Source organism: Nicotiana sylvestris, chromosome 9 (genome assembly GCF_000393655.2).
Source record: "Nicotiana sylvestris chromosome 9, ASM39365v2, whole genome shotgun sequence".
Taxonomy (NCBI): Eukaryota; Viridiplantae; Streptophyta; class Magnoliopsida; order Solanales; family Solanaceae; genus Nicotiana; species Nicotiana sylvestris.
In genome coordinates this window covers 156,326,582-156,335,776 of record NC_091065.1, presented here as the reverse complement: position 1 = coordinate 156,335,776, position 9,195 = coordinate 156,326,582, and the positions used below count along the sequence as shown (strand labels likewise).

At 36.7% G+C, this 9,195-nt stretch overlaps 1 pseudogene; it reads left to right on the top strand.

Moving 5' to 3' along the window:
* Nucleotides 1-645: 645 nt before the first annotated feature.
* Nucleotides 646-8,533, top strand: LOC104223498 (putative 1-phosphatidylinositol-3-phosphate 5-kinase FAB1D; annotated as a pseudogene).
* The last annotated feature ends 662 nt before the right edge of the window (nucleotides 8,534-9,195 follow it).

Sequence of the window (9,195 nt, the reverse complement as noted above, 5' to 3'; positions counted from 1 at the left end):
AATTATAAGTTATTTTAAAGTCCTAAATATATAAAAATAATCACTTAAAATTGTCTAATATGAAGTCTTATTTCAAAGAAAAAAGGGCGAATATTTGTGCATTTATAATAATAATAATTTCAATTCATGCTTAATTTCAAGCTCTAGGCGTACCCGTTTGGCCACACAAATATTTTTTTTGTCCCCAAAACTTTGTTTGGTGATATATTGGATTGAATTTTTCTGAATTTTTTTTGAAGATGAGTTTCCATGTTTGAAAAAGTGAATTTTACGATTTTTTCATGTAAATTTTATTTCCCCTCATAAAATGCAATATTAAATGAAATGCATATCCAAATATAAAATTCTAAATATCTTTTTTCAACTTAACTCCAAATATATCTTATGTGCCAACTGAAATATATATTTGCGACTTGCTTGGAATGCGGGGCATTATAGTCCTTTCACTTTCATATAATCCAACAGAAGTAGCTCAATTTACAAAAAAAACAGGGCAAATAAATTACGAAATACCAAAAAGTATTGGCGGTAAGCAACTTCATTGACATCCTGCTTATTTTTTGTTGCTTACGAAGCGTGACACGAAACTCGTTTTTATTTTTTATTTTTAATGGAAATAAGAAAGACTTCCTGGTAATCTATCTCCATGGAATTGTATAGTCTTTTTTATTTATCTATTAATTCATTTATTTATGTTCTTGGAGCTACAGATGGCAGGTTTTGACGTGTGAAGTCATGAATTCTTAAACTATGATGTTTTCTTCCTAAATTTAAAATTTAAAATTTAAAATAGATGACTCAACATATCAAACTGCTTTTTCTATTCACATTATATTATAAGTTTTTTGTCTTTCAACTGATTTATGTTCTCTTGGGTTGAAGGTTCATCTTACTTTGGTAAACGTTTGTGTTTCCTCTCTCTAGTCATCAGGTTTTTATCATTGTTTTTACAATACTTGAGAATTGATTCTTGTGTGTTTATGCATGCATCTTGTTTGTTTTATTGAAATTAACTCTGTTTTATCTTTATTTATACATTCAAATATTCAATTATGGTTTTATCTGAACCAAACATGCTGTTAGTGTTGGTCCTGCATTTAGTTAATTAACATTGTTTATTCAGACTTGCTAGATGCCAAATGCTTAAACTTGTAATTTTCTTGTCGAGAATTGTTGGTCTCAATTCTCAACTAGGCCAAAGATACTCTTAAGGTCATGTGAGATTGTCCGCTTTGAACCAAGCCCGTGCGGTTTTCCTCAAAAGGCCTCAACCAAAGGGATTGTTTGGTACATGGGATAAAGATAATAGTCCCGGGATAGAATTTAGGATTGTATTTATCTCATGTTTGGTTAAAGGTATTAGCTAATTTCGAGATAAATTTTACACTAAAATGGTGGGATTAGCTATCCCATATAGAAGGTGGAATAACTAATCTTATGGGATATTCTGGTTTATCCCACCGTTGTACCAAATGACCCCTAAGAGTATCCTACACCTTATATGCAATTTCCCAATCTTTTCAGCTACTATTGTAAGACTTTGTTCAACACCTAGCAGTCTCCATTTGAACTAAGTTCCACATGGTCCATCACCACGATCCATGTGTCTCCCCCCTCAAATTAAGCTTCACATGGCCCATTACCATGATCTATGGGTCACTTTTTGAGATTTACTGTGTGCCAACTAGTCAGAGTTGCGTCTCTAAGCTCGTTAGGGGAAGTAAACCGAGCCACACACTATCTCTCTGCTATCGCCATACTTGTCCCGCCGAACCATAGGCTCTGATACCAGTTGTTTAGCTCAATCAGCCTAAAGATACTCTTAACATAGTGTGATATTATCCTCTTTAGGTCAAACCAACATGGTTTTTCCCAAAAGGCCTCAACTTTTAAGAGTATCTGAATGTTGAACTTTGTTCTTACACCTAACAAGACTAATGTTAATGCGTGATATGAAGATGATACGTTCTTATAGATTAGTCCTATTCAATGATTGAGAAGAAGACAACTTAATGTTGTTTGTTCAAGTAGTTAACATTTTTGAATTGTCACTGGATTAGATTTTATGTGTTGCTACTATGGTGTAGGTTGACAATATAACTTGTTTGTTCGGTCCTACATCATTACAAAGCAGAAATATGTCTTATTGCAAAATGGAAACAGATGAAAGTGGGACTTCTTCTAGTTGTGACCTTGATGCCTGCTTTTGGCTACCCCCTGAACCAGAACATTGTTATGATGATATGGAATTTCATGCGGCTAATTATGAAGACGGCGGTCACAAGTTTAAAGAGGAAAAACAAAAGTTATTAGGGGATATGATGGACCAGAGGCTTAAGCCCTTTGTCAATGACATGCTTAATTCTTCTGGTGTCGTCTCTTCAGGGAAAGAGGGTGACAATTGGATTGACATAGTAATTTCCTTGTCCGTGGAGGCTGCTTCATTTTTGATGCCTACTGCCACGGAAGGAAATGCTATGGATCCTAATCGATATTTGAAGATAAAATGTATTGCAACTGGTTCTCGCAGCCAAAGGTATTAAACATCAACCGATTTTTCTTATCTTTATTTGTGTTCGTCGTTCCTCACTCGCTTAATATTTAGACAGTTAAAATTTGATTTCATTTCTCATGCTTACTCCCATCTAATAAGACTGTATTCTTTTTCTCTGTGAACTTCCAAAAGGTGTCTTCTCTTTTGAACGGGAACTTTTTTCCTTCTCTGTATTAATTTTGAATGTTATACGACTTTAAGTTGGGCTTGAATAGAGCAGAATGGATACAAAACATATATGTATATTGATTGACTGATACTTCTTTAAAAGTTACAGGATATCATCTTTTACTTTTATAAAACCTCAACCTCGCCAAAAGGTTTCATTTCTCATTTAAATACTACTCGATCCTCCTAATTTCAGTATCTACCTTTATCGCTTTGTTCGTGCCTGTTCACACCATAGCTACAAATTTTTGACAGAGGGAGCCCTTAGTTCTCTTGGGTAAATCATAGTTTTTTTCTGTTTTGTAGTCAATTTGTTCGAGGTTTGGTCTTCAATAAACATGCTGCTCACAAACACATGCCTACAAAGTATGATAAGCCTAGATTGCTGCTGATCCAGGGTGCGCTTGGTCTCTCTTCAAATGAATTGTCGGTATTTGAGTCCTTTCGACAGGTAAACTAGAAATCCGTTGTATGTATCAAATAAAAAAGATGAGCATATTCATATGTTTGTGATTACTGTTCTTACATATTAACAGGAGAATGATAGAGTGAAGTCCATAATTGACATGATAGAAAGCTACGAACCAAATGTGGTTTTAGTAGAGAAGTCTGTTTCTCGTGACTTACAAGAGTATGCTCTTAATAAAGGATTGACATTGGTCGTTGATATCAAGCCACATCGAATGGAGAGAGTTGCTCAATGCACAGGTTCATCAATCATATCCTCTGAAACATTGGTTGACCTCAGGCAGTGTGATTCCTTTCATTTTGAGAAATTCCTAGAAGAACATGTCTCTTCTGGTGATAATGGGAAAAGATCTAGCAAAACACTTATGTTTATCAGCGGCTGTTCTAGTCATCGTGGATGTACAGTGAGTATATTTGCAGCTTGTCTGTTTTATTTTTGCTGATACAGAATTCATAACTGCTTTTTGCACTTGTAAATGCAAACCAATTCTCTTTGTTGTAAATCAAATCCAGGATGCATGGACTGATATTTGTTTCCGTTATCTGCTATTCATGATGCCTTTATTTACAGATCACCGATGTGATTTCTTCGGCAGATTTTGCTAATGGGAACTAACAGCAATGAATTGAAGAAAGTTAAATATGTTGTCCGGCGTGCTGTCATCGTGGCATATAATTTAATCCTTGAGACTTCTTTCCTTCTAGATCAAAAAGCAATGATAACAAGACATAACTTAGAGGAAGAAGGTGAATGTCTGTTGTTTAATCCAAACAATCCAGAAGATCACGGCCAAAATGATGTTCAAGTTTCTCATGCGCAAGGGGTGGCTAATCAAATTGATCTACAACAGAGAGCCACTCTTCCTGTCTACAAGAAAACACCTGAAAAGGAACAACTACATTGTCCATTTCCGAGTGCAGAAGAGTCTTTGGAAATTCCTGAAGACGAAGAACATAATAACGATGTCATGACATCATCCCTGGATTGGGAGAGTACTTTGGTAATGATGTCAAGATGGAATGTTAAAAGAGGCACTAATTGTGTGAACAATCATTTTTCTAGAATCAGGTTCTATCAAGATTATGATATTCCCCTTGGGAAGTTTTTGCGAGATAATCTGCTAAATCAGGTGCATAGATATCAATTGTCTCCATTACAAATTCTTTCTTTGTGTCACTGTGTTTCCACTCTGAAACTGCTTGCTAGAGTGCTGGTTGCTCATTTAGCAGAATGTGATATTTGAAGTTGCTTCTATAATCTATTTACTATGTAGGAACTTCCGTTCCCTGGATCTATTTACATGCGATATTTGAAGTTGTTTCCATGTGACCTATAGGTCACGGGTTCGAGTTGTGGAATCAGCCAATGATGCCTGCATCAGAATAGGCTGCCCACATCACACCCCGTTAGGGTGAGGCCCTTCCCTGGATCCTGTGTAAACGCGGGATGCTTCATGCACCGGATTACCTTTAGGAACATCCGTTCATTGTTTTCTGTACATAGTGTCTTTTATTTTAGGTTGTTGACCTATAAGCTCTGTTGTTGCAGAGGAACCAATGCGGGACGTGTGGTGAATCCCCGAAAGTTCACATTTTCCGTTATGCACATCATGAAGCTACTGACTATTAAAGTTCATTCTCTTCCATTAAACAAGGCCCTCTCAGGTGAAAGGGAAGGAAAAATTTGGATGTGGAGTCGTTGTAATGGAGGCTCAAAAAATACAAAAAGAGTTTTAATGTCTAGTGGCTCCCTTGGATTTTCATTTGGAAGATTTTTGCAGCTCAGTTTCTCCGATTCCTCTTTGTTTAGTAGACTGCCTGACCGCAGTCACTCCTTCAACAGTGATCTCCTCTACTTCTTCGGGTATGATCAAAGTTGTGGTATCCATCTTATAAGTTTATTATTTTACGTATTTAGGTTCAACACTAGAAATTAAAGTAAGTTAGATGGTTGAAATCAAGGAGTGTTATGGCAGTATTATGTAATACAATGGCGGATACAGAATTTTTAAATCACGGGTTAAACTTTTTTTTTATCTGAAAATTACTACTGAGATAATGTATTTGTATAAATTACTAGCTTTTCTACGTAAATAATAGTGCGTGGCTCCAAAAGTAATGGGTGCTTGAGCACCCATAACCCAGGACATACATCCGCCACTGCCTAAATAGGGCGGAACGGATACAGATATAACCATTTTGGGAGTAAGACATACTTACTTGACTTATTACATCTCTGATTTTGCAGCTTTTCTTTTTTCAACTCTGGCAATCATTTGAATAGATGCATTGCGATTCAGTGTTGAGCCTTGATCAGATTTCATCTTTTTTTAAAGAAATTCATGTCATTCTCTTAATGTGCAGATTAGGGTCAATGGTTGCAGTGTTCAAGTACTCAACTTTTATTAATTATTCTGTGTCTCTTCCTCCTCCGATTTTGGAGTTTAGCAGTTCGACCAAAGGAGAGTTTTGTAGGAAGGATTTTGAGGATGTATGTGCTTTTATGAAGCTGTATACTCTTTTTACATATTAATGCTTTTAAGTTTTTGGTTTACTGCGGAAATTACATGATATATTGCAAGTCTATGATGACCGAGATTTTCTTTTCATAAGTAGGTTTACACGAAAGGGATTATGAAGTTTCTCGATGTAGAGAAAGCTTTAAAGGCAATAGAGTCCCGTTTTAATGGAACAACTATAAATATTCAAGGGTCAAATTTGGAATTTTCTGAAGTTGAGAAAATGTTGAAGGAAGAGAGATCTCAATTTGAGGTTAGTTCCTTTCTGGGCTCTCATTCTAGGATTACTTGTTCTTCTAGCACTTAATCTAAATATCTAATCAATCTTGTGGTGATTCGTGCATCGTTTTTCCATCTCGTTTCCTCATTTTTTGTATTCCTTGTATGTTACTCCACAACCACACGGTGTTCAGGCGATGTTCCCTATCGTAATGTTAACATGTCAAATGTATACCGATGCATGAACCAAGATTAGTTAAGTTGTTGATTTACTGGTGAAGATGAGCATATATCAAATATATTGATGTGTATGCGCCATCTAAATATAATCTTTTGCCTTTTCTAATTTTCAGATTGATATTAAAAACACAGAGAAGCAGGAGGCTGTGTATAAAGCTCTGAGCTTGAACAGAATACAGCTGGAGCTTCTGCTTGAGTTGTGTGTGTGGGATCGACGTCTTCATTCCCTGATGTCATCTGACTATAAAGTTACTAATCCCAAAACCATTGACCAGAATCAAGACGCACTGGCCGCTAAGCTAGATGCTAATGTTACAGGTGCCAGTTATTTTAATCCTCAAAGGAGTAGATCCATCTTAGCAATATTATCTAACATAGAGCATAACAAAGGGTGGTGGAGTCCTTTCCCTGAAATTCGACGTGAATACATGAAGAATCTTCAGAGAGGTTACTTAACAAGATTAGGTTCTGTCGCAACCTATGGTGCAGAAACTATAGCTTGTGGACTTACTACTGATGAAGTTGGAAACCTCTATATTCCCCTCGGAAGTGATAAGTATATCGTGTCTGATTATGAAGATGAATTTTCTAGCATAATTGCTTGTGCTTTGGCCTTGCTGATGGATTTACCTGTCGCGAGTCATGATCTTGAAGATGAATCATGCTCATCGAGTTTGCCTAGAACGCACAAATACTCAGTGATCTGTCCCTATGCTCGTCCATTTCTTCATTTGCGAGATCGTTGTTGCCCATCTGAAGTTGATTTTATTGCTTCCTTAAGTAGGTGTAGGAGCTGGTATCCAAAAGGTCGTGAAACCAATTCTTTTTCCGCCAAAACTCTTGATGATCGGTTCATCGTAAAGGAAATTAAGAGGAATGAATTTGAGTCATTCTTGAAATTTGCTCCTTGTTATTTTGATTACATGGATCAGTGCATAGAGAAAGGAAGTCAAACCTGCCTCGCAAAAATTCTCGGCATTTATCAGGTCAAGTAAATCAACTTAATTTTCTTGTTATAACACAGCACAGACTTGCTAGCAACTGTGCATTTGCTTATTGAAGTTTTCTCTATATATTTATGTTTTGCAGGTCATAATAAGATCAAGTGGGAAAGAGAAAATGCATGATCTCGTGGTGATGGAGAACCTTTCGTTTGGAAAAAATATTACTCGACGATATGAACTAAAAGGTACATTGCATGCTCGACTTAGTTCAGCAAACGACGGAGCAGGAGGAATTTTTCAGGACCAAAACTTTGTGAATGACATGAATATTTATCCCATATGTGTTGGTAAGAACTCAAACAGGAATTTGCAAAGAGCTGTATGGAATGACACTGCTTTCCTCAGTGTAAGTTTGCCATGAAATCCTAATACCAACAGCACTTGAATAGCATGCCTTTTTTGCACATACAGTTAAACCTCTCTATAACATTCTCGTTCGTTCTGATATATTTTAGCTGTTATAGAAGGGGAGCCTTGGCGTAACTGGTAAAGTTGCTGGCATGTGACCAGGAGGTTACGGGTTCAAGCCGTGGAAACAGCCTCTTGCAGAAATGCAGGATAAGGCTGCATACGATAGACCCTTGTGGTTCGGTCCTTCTCTGGACCCCGCGCATTGCGGGAGCTTAGTGCACCAGGCTGTCCTTTAGTGAAATGTTGTTATATAGGACATATGTTATAACATAATATAAATATCAGTTCCAAGAAAAACTTGGCCTTTATAGTGAATGATTGTCGTGTAAGGATGTTGTTATAGAGAGGTCTGACTATATTAACCAATAACCACTCAATCCTAATTGTGGCTCAGGTTCTAAACTGGTGTTAATTTGCTGAATTGCAGACAATCAATGTGATGGACTATTCTCTGTTTGTGGGAATGAATACTGAGGGCAATGAACTTGTTTGTGGGATCATTGACTATCTAAGACAGTACACATGGGACGTACAACTCCTCAATTGGTTCAATTCCTCACTTCCCGATCCCAAGGAGTATAAAAAGAGATTTAGGAAGTTTATCAATGAACATTTTCCCACTGTTCCAGACCAATCTTGAATCGAAGATCATCAAATTATTGTGGTAATTCAGTTCATTCGAAAGCTAAAGATGAAGCCGAACATGAAGATAATATTTTTGGTGATAAAATCTGCTCTCCAAGGAAAACAGAAACTTGAGTTTTTTTCTATAGTTTAAGTCTCATAGTGAAAATACCGAGTCATTCAATTACATGCGTTTGCAGTGGAAGTTCTTGTTTTTATTTGGATTTGTGAGAATTGATTTCGAGGTTCCTTTTTCTTTTTCTCCTTTTTTGTGAAAAGAGTATGTGCATGCTTGAGTTAAGTTTATGGAAGAATATTTGTGTATACGGTCAAAATCGTATGCCTCCGATTTATAGGCTAGAGGGTCCGTCCTAAGCCCGAGTCCTGGCGAGGTCGAGTTCGAAGACCGGTGGACCAGGTTCGAGCCCGAAGACAAAGTGCAATACCCAGAGATAGGGGAACGAGGAATACCGGGGCCAAGTATGCTCGACCCTGAAATAGTACCATTACGGATTTGTAACAGAATGAACTAGATTTCTGTCACATCCCCAAAGATCGTGGTGCAAATCCCGGAATAGGATTGTACGATTTCGTACTAGGCGGTTAGACAATTGTACCAAGAATATTCCTTACTGTAAATAGAAATATACCTTATTTAGGGTTTCCTCTATTATATAAAGGAGACCCCAATCATTTGTAACATCATCTAATCATTGATAAAAGAATATACTCTCTACCTTTTACCTACTATTCATCAGAATTACCCTTTAGCTCTATTGTTCTTACTTTATTTTTCTTGCTTAATTGTTCTTATTGCCCTAAGCCACCTCGAGGTCACTAAGCTCGAGGTCACTACTGCTGAGTAACATTGGTTTGATTCACTTCTATTTTTCATTTCTACTTCATATTTCTTGATTATTAATTGGTATTGAACTAAATCACATATCTTTAAAATCACTAATCAAATTTAATTGTTACTTGTATTTTT